The sequence below is a fragment of the Corylus avellana genome, chromosome 11, assembly GCF_965113065.1.
Source record: "Corylus avellana chromosome 11, dhCorAvel1.hap1.2, whole genome shotgun sequence".
In the NCBI taxonomy this organism is placed as follows: Eukaryota; Viridiplantae; Streptophyta; class Magnoliopsida; order Fagales; family Betulaceae; genus Corylus; species Corylus avellana.
Window position 1 is genome coordinate 3,015,613 of NC_142500.1, and position 11,240 is coordinate 3,026,852.

General features: G+C 35.0%; 1 long non-coding RNA gene across 2 annotated transcripts; it reads left to right on the forward strand.

Moving 5' to 3' along the window:
* Positions 1-3,515: 3,515 nt before the first annotated feature.
* Positions 3,516-10,681, forward strand: LOC148582993 (uncharacterized). 2 transcript variants are annotated; one of them, XR_015909470.1, is made up of 3 exons: positions 3,516-3,714; positions 3,857-4,095; positions 9,220-10,681. It is a non-coding gene; the product is annotated as an uncharacterized LOC148582993 (long non-coding RNA). The 2 variants fall into 2 exon arrangements; XR_015909469.1 differs by lacking the exon at positions 9,220-10,681 and adding an exon at positions 4,925-4,967.
* Positions 10,682-11,240: the final 559 nt, after the last annotated feature.

An 11,240-nucleotide genomic window follows, 5' to 3' on the forward strand; every position in this document is an offset into this window, starting at 1 on the left:
GCAAACAAGAACCTTATAAAAGACTCCACACTCCGATCAAATATAATTTATCCTTTTTCCTATTTTCTTTTTCCTATTTTGGTGATGAGAGTGATGTATAGGCTAAAAATAAGTTTGGTATTAGAAAGACTCTTTGCTCTTTGGGAAGTACAATTATAATTCATCTATAGGCTGAAGGGCATGATATCGACAGCTAATTCTTTTTCCTTTTTTCATGTATTAAAAAAGTTATTAAAATTATAACAAAAAACTAAAAACCAATGGGTCATCTTATCTTATTATTATTTTTTTAATTTTCTTTGTCGTTTTTCAAATTTAGTTTTTATTTTTTTTAAGTTTTAGTTTTAGTTTTTTTTTTTTTTTGGATTTTTTTTTAAGCAACTTTTTGTCTTTTTGCTGGCATGGGAGCATTGACATTGTTTAGGTAGTTTATGGGGGACATTAACATAATTGATAATTTGGAAAAAAAAAAAAACATTTGATAATGTGGTGAACCTAGTAGTAGTTTAAGATGGTATGTATACATATCCTATGAATATAATTAGATATTGCATAAGAATATAAGAATATGATGGTATAACATGTAAAAAAAAAAAAAAGTGCCGCAGCCTCAGGTAAGCCCCCTCCCCCATGGTGAGGGGAGGAGGGATGGCCGTTTGCTGCCTCCCTACTCCAACTCGCTTGCCCTTGCACCGGGTGCCAGTAGTTTACTTGATGTCCCTAACTCGGGTTGCCTCCTCCTTACCCCTTCTCCGCCGCCCCTTCCTCTTTGTTCCGCTTTTGTCTCTGGTGGGGCTCTATGGTTGTTTTCTGTTCCTTTCCCTTTTGTTTTTTTGCTGTGTTTTTGGTATGTTGTTCTTGTAGCTTTGCCTGTGTGCCACTCAGTGTGGGTGCTGATTTTGGGGTTTCTTTCAAACTCCCCCTTGTTTTTGTTTTGTGTTCGCCGCCGATCTCCTCCATCCACTCTGCCGCCCACCGTCCGCTGTTGGGTTTTTCCTCACGCCCCTCCAACGAAGAGCCTCAACACCCCTTGCTGCGATGGTTTTTCGGCCAACTGGCGATCGGCTTCGCCTCCCTCCGTCCAATGTTTTGGGCCCTTTTTCGCGTCCTCGGCGCGTTGAGCTTCCAGCGTTCCCTTCCGGTGTCGGTCTTCGGCGAGTGCACTATTGGCATCCACGCTGTGTGTGCCTGTTCCCGGTTTTGTTTTACTTTTCTTGTATTGTCTTTGTTCCTGTTTTTCCCTGTATGCATTTCATTCATGTTATTTGCTTGTAATAAGGCTCTGCCTCTTTGGTTCGCCCACGTTTTATTTCGATTTTTTTGCTTCTGTTTGTAATAAGGCTTTGACCTCTCGATCTGCTTGCTTGGATGTGAACTGAACTTTGGTCCAGACTTTTGGGTTGTGGATGTGATTTTTAATCTAGGCCTTTGAGTTGTGGACGTGAACTTTATCCTGGCTTTTGGGTCGAGGAGGAATTTGAGCTACCTATGCATTTGATTGCGTCTGTCTTATGCAGATCTGTTATCTCAACTGAAAACTAGTCATAGGTTAGCAGAGGTTTTAGGTGATGATTGTATCTTTGTAGCTTCGGCTATAATTTGTATTTTCAGGGCTTTGTGCGCCTGCGATGTAAGAGCTTTATGCTTGTGATTATTATCAATGAAATTGAAATGTTTTTCTTTCAAAAAAAAAAAAAAATGTAAAAAAAAAAAACAATACTAGCATTGTAGCACAGTATGAGAATTAATTATTTGGATTCGAAGGGGACTTCTCAATGGTATTTTCAAATAGTTTTGAACAATTTAAATTGTAGAAATGCTTCAGGTGCTTTTTTTGGAACGTAACACTGAAATCTATCATTAAATACTATTATGCATTTTTATTTTTTATTTTATTCAAAAGTAATTTTCACGGTCAGTTCAATAGTAACAATTTGAAGGGTCTATTTAAGATTGTAGTTTTAATAAGTGCAATTTTAAAAATTATGTTTTTAAAATCGTTACTTTTTAAAATTGTAAAAGCGTTTGGTAAAACACGTTGATTTTTTATTTTTTTTTATCAAATATTTGTTATATGAAATCGTTATTTTAGTTTAAATTCTCGCATTTTTAAATAAGTGCTTATAGAAATCACAGATTTTATTTCTATTTTAAATTAAGTGATTTTTAAATCACAATACCAAATACTATATATTTTATAATACCTTTTAAAAACACAGACTATTTTTTAGTCTGCTAACCCAACTATTCTTGCTGTCACAGCCCACGAAACCAATGGTTCCATTTAGTGGCCACAAATAATAAATCTCCCGTGGCAGTGTTTACTCAAAGCAATACGCAGGCAGGTCTAGAATTTGGCAGAAAATGAAAACCATCGTCAGGGTAAGCTACAATCGAAGGTTCCACCGCTGCTTTACCATTAAGATTAGTGTTCTGTAATTGAAACAATATTTCTCTTTCTTTTTGACAATGACCGCTTGGCTTACAAGAAATCAGATAGATTTATTGCATTTATAAAAGTATACCTAAAAGGGAGATATTAATTACATTTAACTATTTCTGTTCTTTTTTTTTCTCCAACAAAATAACTTCGTATTAACTATTATATCTTAACTGCTACAGTGAATAACTTCATATTGCTATTCACTGTAGCACACTAGATTGTTGAATATAATATTATTTACACATTATTTTCTCTCTCTTCTCTGTCTCCCTCAACGTTTCTCTCTCTTCTCTCTTCTCTCAACGTTTCTCTCTTCTCTGTTCATGAATTTATGATACAAATTCAAGTCTTTTGAATAACTAAAAACTCAAAAAAAAAAATAATAAAATAAAATTGAATAGCATGCATATAATTGACAAACTAAAAATGGAAAAATAAAAATAACACACAGGTATGCTGCATAAATCAATTTTATTAAATATTAAAAAATAATATTTAATAAAATAAAGAATCTATTAGAGTTGATATTAAAAAATGAGTAGTTAAAATAGAGAATTGTACTTTTTGACTAGGTAAAATACTTCTTACTGCTGGATATGCTCGTATTAATTTTATTTAATCAAATAGATTTATTTATTAATTTTATTTTATTAGTATTAACACATATTCAGAAGATTAGCCAGTTCTTTGAGACTATTGTTGCAGGAATAGGATTCTCTCCGGTCCATTTTAGATTGAAAAGGATCCTATTCCACTGTTGCAACTTGCAACAGTATGTCATTAGAGAAGGTTATCGGCAAAAAAAAAAAAAAAAAAGGCTTGAGAAGAGAGGCCATACTTCCACGGGTGGGCAAAAATCCGCCAAACCCGCAGACCCGACCCGCACTACTTGGATTTTATGTGTATTTTTGCGGGTTTGGGTAGATTGTTTTTAATCCATGCGGGGCGGGTCGGGTTTCAGGAATAGGAAATTGTTTCGGGCGGGTACCCGCCCCGCCCCGCCCCGATCTTACCCACATAAGTATAAAAAGAAAAAACCCTAGGTCCCTTAAACCTCATCATTTGTTTTTTTTCTGCCGCCGCCGTCTCTCCCTCAGTCCCTCTCTTGCTCGCTCTCTCTCGTCTCTCTTGCTCTGTCTCTCTCGTCTGTTCTCTCTCTCTCGTTAGTCCCTCCGTCTCTCGTCTGCTTCTCTCTCTCGTCTGCGCTGCCGCTCCACCTCCTCAGACCACGGGCTGCTGCGCCGCTCCCACCTCCACAGACCACGATCCAGGTTTTTTTCTCTCTCTCTAGACCTCTTTTATGAATGGGATCCAAGAGGTCTCTCAAATATGATTATGGGTTTTGTTTGTTCAAACAAATAAATTTTCTTTTCCATTGTTTATAGTTTCTGATGTTGGGTTGTTTTTGTGTAGGAGAAAAAGAAATCTGCAGAGGAGACGAAAATGGAGAAGAAACCAGACGAAAATGGAAGAAAAGAACCCAACCCGCAGACGATCTTCCCCGCCCCGCAATCCCTGAACCCGCGCGGATAATGTTCAATTTGTTCGGGTGACGTTTTGGAATTTCCAAAACCCGCAGTGTGCGGGGCGGTTGAGGAGAAGGCCGATACCCGCCCCGACCCGTGCCCACCCCTAGACTTCCACTCCACCAGGTATAATCTTTAATTTTATTATTTAGATCAAGCTCTGGTTTAAGACTTAAAAATTAAAATACAAGCACAATCAAACCTAGATCTAGCACTGAGAATAGTTTCAGACACAGAAATTAAAATAAAAATTGAAATTGAAACAAGAGGCTTGAAAAACAGAGAAGGGAGAGTGAGGAAGCCATAAATTATTAATAGAGACCGGTAGGCTCTCTCCTTTGTCTCAATCGACCCTCCTCCTCCTCCCCCAAACCCCACAAATCTGCGTACCCCTAAATCCCAGCTCTAATTTTTCAAGCCTCCTTCTGGGATTCCTCGCCGCACAGAACGATGACAAGATTTTTGATGAGAACTAGGACGCCTGATTGATTCGTTGATTACTACTTGGCTTTGTTGGCTTTCTCTATCCTTTTGTTTGAGATCTGTCTTTTTTTTGTTTTTTGTTTTTTGTCGTGATTTGAGTTCAGTGAATTTCTCATGATGTGAAAATGAATTTTAATGACCCATGAAAATGGAAGGAGATTTATTGCTTATTGAATGTCAATATTTTTACAACTGTTGAAAGAAATATGAGATTTTTATGTTTTGCTTCATTTCATGATATAAGGCTTTGTTTTCTAGATATGGAATTGAAAATGTTCATTTGAACATAGATAGAATTAGTGGAATGATTTATATATATATTTCCCGTATCTGATATTTCTTCTGTCAGTTGCAAGTTCGACTGATTTCTTTGAGCTGATCATTATTTTTTGCATTTATTCCCTCTTTCTTCATAATCTAAGATATGTACTTGGTTTTTTCTTTTTCTTTTTTTATTTTTTATTTTTGGCAGCACGCAAGTCCAAAGTTAAATTTGAAAGATGGCAAGCCTCTCATGTCATATTTGACTAACCTGTGTACATTTTTTGCGGCGTTCCAAAACTTTCAGAATTAAAAATTAAAGTCAAAGTCCGGAAATATAAGAGGTTGAGACAAAATCACTGAAGTTAGCTTTATCTGACTTTTTTTATTTTTTGGACGCCCCGGCAATGTAATAAAGTGGCCGACTCATTGGTGGAATATGTGAAGAGTAACAAAACGGATATTTCTGACAGTGATTTAGATCTTAAGTTGTATCACATCACTTGGAATACAACTTAAGATTTAAATCTCTGTCCGAAATATTCGTTTTGTTACTCTTCACATATTCCACCAAAGAGTCGGCCACTTTATTACATTGCCGGGGCGTCTAAAAAATAAAAAAAAGTCAGATAAAGCTAACTCCAGTGATTTTGCCTCAACAATTTGTATTTTCGGATTTTGATTTTGATTTTCAATTCTGAAAGCTTTGGAACGCTGCAAAAAATGTATCCACGATGGTCAAATATGACATATGGCAGAAAAAAGTGTTAGCTTTCAATTTTTGTCTCATTGTATGACCTTGAGAAGCTAGCGTACGCCTCTTGGAAGCCATATTGTTGGGATCAAAAGGCCACAAATTTGTCTATGAGAATTAGAGTCTCGGAAGTCTTTCTATGTATAAAACAGGTCTAACAAATGAGCTGGCATTTGGGCTCAGTTGGGAGGAAAGTCTGTTAGATTTGTTATGGGCCATTTTATTAGTATATAAAAAGGTGAGCTTTCATTTGTAAAATCATCGACAACCTATTCGGGTCCACTTTGGTCGTGTTCTTTAGTTTCTTGTAATTGGAGCCTGGCCCATTTCCACCAACATTATTTCCATTATGCTAGCTTCATTAACCTATTCATTTATATTGTTATGGTTGTTCATTCAACATACTACCATGTTCTAATTTCCATCTCCTTTTCATTTAAATATTCAATTTCTTCCTTAAATACCATGGAGCTTTTTCTATATAAATTTCTTGTGGACTATTAAGTTTTTCTATCCTTCATTGTTTCTAGTAATTAATGAAATGCATTCATTCATCATCTATAGAGACTAGGTTTTGCTGTATCTCTTTTGGGACCCGTTAATTTGTATCATTTAGCCATCTTTGTGTTAAAGGCTAAAGCCCAAAAGAGTCTTGCCAAAGTGTAGTGTCATTCAAATTCACAACGGTTGGCATGGTATATTATTAGAAAGCAATAGACAGTCACCACTTCAAGTCACTATATACACTATATTTAAAAGCTCTATTTTTTACCGCAATTTCAAACATGCTCTAAATCATAAATAGGATAATATTACTCACAAAGTACATAAATTTAAGACAATAAAATGAGAAATCATTAATTGTAGTTACCTATCAATATAGCCATGCATGTTGCCATATATATACCCATATTTATACTAAATCAAATAAGAAATTATTAATTGTAGTTACCTATTTTGGAAGGCCTTTATTTGAAAGTCCACTAATTAAGCACAAAATATTAATCTCCCATATATACTCCAGTCTCCATCCATTCGGCTACCTAAAATGCGTACATGAAAAAGTTAAAAATTAATCTTTCTATTCTCATGTTCTTTCCAATACATGCATATATCAATGGCTTAAAATTTATATCATTAAAAACCTTGAACCTTGATTTGTACCACCTGAGTACTGGTTTAAGTAGTAACAATTTTTCCAAACTCAATATTCATGCTAGCTGCCACACGTTGAAATTTAGGTTATGATGAAACTTAAACCTTAGATTTTAAGAGAATCTATACGTTTTAGATTTTAAAGAAACCTAAAAACCATTTTTCAAGCATAAGGTTTAGGATTAATTTTCTATATATATATATATATATATATATATATTTTATCTCCTTTAAATACTTAGACTTGGAGTAGAGAGAACTCCTAAACTCACTTGGAGATAAACTCAAACAAAGATAACTAATGCAATACTAACCCTAAAATAAATAATTAGATAATTGAAATACAAATAGACGCATGTTTATCTCTAATATAAAAATACTGATAACAAAACTAATCTAAATTAATCTTAAATGAAATCTAATTCATATTAAATATAATGTCTACTTTATCACTAGGTTACTTCCGTAACACACGTCACAAGCACAATTCCATTTTTTAAAAAATTTCAAAACGTTAGTCTACAGTATATATATATATAAAAACTTTCAAAGATTAATTAGCCGCTTAATTACTTCGGGTGCGTTTTTAAAAAAATAATCTGCGATTTTAAACCAAATCGCAACTTTAGGGTGTTTGGGATTGCAATTTTAAAAACGCAAATTTTAAAATCAAAAAAATTTGCGATTTCCATAAGTTGATTAGAGGGTGCTTATTTGAAAAAAATGCGAATTTAAAACAAAATCACGATTTCTATTAAAAAAATATTTGGTGCAATAGTTACCTTTTTTAGAACGAGAATGAAAAAAATACCAAGAATACTCACCTAAAATATATTAAAACCCTTCTTTTCTCTCTTTTTTTTTTTTTTTTTTTTTCTTCTTCATCCTCTCTGTCTTGTTCATCCTTATTGGTAATTTGGTCATGAAACCGCAATTATATGCTAATATTATCCAAACACTTAATTGATAAAAAAAGTACTTTTTAGTATGTTTTACCAAACGCCTGTGCGATTTTAAAAACGCACTTATTAAAATCGCACTCCTAAACGGGCCCTTCATCTTATGAGTAGAGTAGGATATTTTACTTAGTCAAAGCCTAATTAATTTCAAAACCCTAAGTCCCAACCCCCTAGCATTAAATTCTAAAACAAAAAATGTGTAAGACGTACACCAAACCCTAGCCTCTCTTTAATTCATTTTCCTCTGGCTTTGATATAATTTTCTCTCTACATCGCTTCTCTCTCTTGCAAAGTTTCGGTTGCCCTCATCTCTTCTATTACCAGGGAGTCGTTTTATTCTTCTCCAACTCCACGTTGCACGGTATAGAATCATTTCCTTTGCTTTGTTCATTTTCTTGTACGTTCTCTTTACATGTGCTTTGTTCAACGGTTAATGTCTTTGAATTTTTGTCTCTTTTGAGGAAGATATTTCCTGGCTATTTTTCACCTACAAATCATACTGAACCCCGTTAAAAATAATCATAGATGTAGGGCATGCACAAGAGTCCAGTGGCATGTACACAGAAACAAGGGTGAAGTGGCACGGTGGCAATTTTTTTTTTTAATATTAAAAAAAGAAAAAGAAAAAAAGAAAATAGCCTGGCGTGCAAGCCGGCGTTCTCAGAATCACGGCCCCAGAAACAAACGCTTTGTATTTCATTAATGAAGCATTCTCCATCGAGATCCTTCTATGGGCATGTAATGTTTCTATGGTATATATATATAATGCTTCTATGGGTTCATTATGAAATACCCTTTCGACATCTTTGTCCTTTTTTTTTTTTAATCCCTCTATCGGTACACCTATCACAATGATTTTCTAGCAAGCAAACCCCAAAATGCTTTGTACTTCTAAAAATCGATAGGGAAAATTATCATTTCCCCTCATGAACTATATGGTTGATGGTCCGACTTACCGGCCTTAACTAACGGAAGGGAGATTTTGGTAATGAATTGATAGTTTGATGGAGTCGTAGTGTAAAGTTGGTAGTTGATGGGGAAAATAGTCATCACGTGGTAGTTCATGGAGGAAATGATAATTTCCCCAAATCGATACCTTAAAAGATTAAAATCTTTAGAGCATTAGGACATCTTTTCTTAGATTTTCATTAAATATAGGGAATTAAATTACTTTTTACTTCATTATTCAAATAAACCTTAAAATAACTTTCCTTATCCTTTCCTTAAACCATTTAAATATTTTTTAAATTAATGTTAAAGTAAAGAGAGAAGAAAGGAAAACTATTTAAATATTATTTTAAATAAATGCAAGGGAAAAGAGAGAGGAAATAAAAAAAAAAAAAAAAATTAAAATAATGTTAAGAGAATGAAAAGTGTTGCCCACGTGATTTTTTTTAGGAGTTTTTCATACATTTACAAAATGAAATTATGTATAAAGAAGCTGCTGTTAATAGTGTTTAGGGAGTCCAATATCATTGTTTGTCCTTGTACTTTCATGTCAAACAACTATTATTGGTTTTATGGAAATGGGTTTTGATAAGAGTAGGTGTTTTTTTTTTTCCTAAGAATTTATATAGCATTTAGGCCTTTCTTATTTCTTTGTTTCTTCAAATCGCTCTCACAAATCTCCATCAACAGGGTTTTGCCTGCGCGTCTGGATCGCGAAACAAGAATGGTGAAACTATTTCCTTCTTGTGGTCGTTGCTTGCAAAGGCTTTTCTGTTATGGTAGTGATAATCCTTGGAACCCTTTGAAGGGTCTACTACTTGTGCACAAACTTTCCTCCTCCATCCCTAGACAAACCCTTGTTGGTAGATGTACGGCCAGTAATCGTGTGTTATCATACTCTCAATGGCCCTTGGGTTCACTGCGATGTTTCAGTCATAATAGTACTCATGAAGATGAAGATGAAGATGGTATCTCATCGTCCCCATGTTTGATGTTTTCTCCTTGGTTTTGGCCTCAACAATCGAATAAGTTGGCGGTTGGGGGCCAGAAGATTGTAACCCTTGAATATCCAAAGGATGTAGCATTTGATGAGATTCTGGGATCATCTTCACCAAGCTGGATTGTCGTTACCAATGCTTTTAACGGTGATATTGTCTTATGAATCCCTTCACTGAAAAAATTGGTAAGGTCTATCAGGCTACTCCTCCTCCAGTTGTTAGGCTTCCGCCTACGAGTACAATACCTCAAATGGACGTAATCATAGAGTGTTGGAGAAGAGACTGTATAGAGAACGAGTTATGAATAGAAATAAGCTACGATGATTTCATATCTGACATTGTTTGGTCATCAAACCCCATGTCCCCCGATTGCACCGTGATGGTTGTATATGGTCCAAATAGGGATATTGCATTCTGTAGACCCGGAGACAAGTCGTGGAGTGATGCCTGCTTGGACTTGGAATATCGAGACAGTTATACGCAATTACTAGTGTATTCCAACAAGCGCAAATTGTTCTATGCCCAAAGGTTCGACGGAGGAACATTTGAAGGTTGGGATCTCCAACAAGCTTCTTGTCCTAAGATGATTCATCGTCTTGATCATACTAATTATGAATCTGATCCGCCTACTCGAAAATTCGAGTACTTGGTGGAATCCTTGGGAGATATTCTTCTGGTTGTCCGGTATTTAGGTCCGCCTACTCGCCCCCCTTCAAAGACACATAGATTTGATGTTTTCAAGATTGATTTTCAACAGCAAACAATGGAACGTGTGGAGTGCCTTGGTGATCGTGTCTTGTTTCTATGTATGAAACACTCATTTTCTGTCTCGGCCCAAGACTTCCCGGAGTTAAATCCTAATTCTATTTACTTTACTCACGATGATGTGAAATACTGGCCTGAAATTTATGAAACTAGTGATGGGTATACGCTAGACCGCGAAGATTATGACATTGGATTTTACTGCTTAGAAGATCATAGCATCACACCCCTTTTTGACATGGCAGATGGTCTTTGCGATCTAGGCTGTTGGGTCATCCCGAAGCCTCCATATATGTAAACTGATCGAGAAAAAAGACAATTTATTTTTTTTTTCTCTTATGAACATTATTTCCATTTTGCAAGTTTCGTTAATCTATTCATTCTTGTTGTTATGGTTGTTTATTCAACATACTACCATATTCTTCTGTCCCTCTCTTTTTCATTTAAATATCTAATTTCCTCAAATACTATAGAGCTTTTTTTTGTATAAATTTCTTGTGGACAATTTAGTTTTTCTATCCTTCATTGTTTCTAGTAATGAATGAAATGCATTCATTCATCATTTATAGAGGCTAGGCTTTGATGTCTCTCTTTTAGGACCATTTAATTTGGATCATTTAGCCATCTTTGTTTTAAAGCCCAAAAGAGTTGCCAAAGTGATCATTTGGTATAGTCAACAGTGTAGTGCTTTCCTAACTGATCATTCAAATTCACAACGATTGTCACCGTATATTAGAAAGCAATAGACAGTCACCAATGCTTCAACTTGAGGCTCATATATATATATGCTCAGATGCTTTCATTGTTAAGGATATAAATCCTTCGAAGTAAATGTTGATTTTGTATTTATCTAAATCAAGGGATTTAGAATCCCATCAACAAGGAACAAATTTCAATCTTTAGTTCCAATCGCAAGGTAGCTTCATTTTTAATTACAGGGAATGATTATTC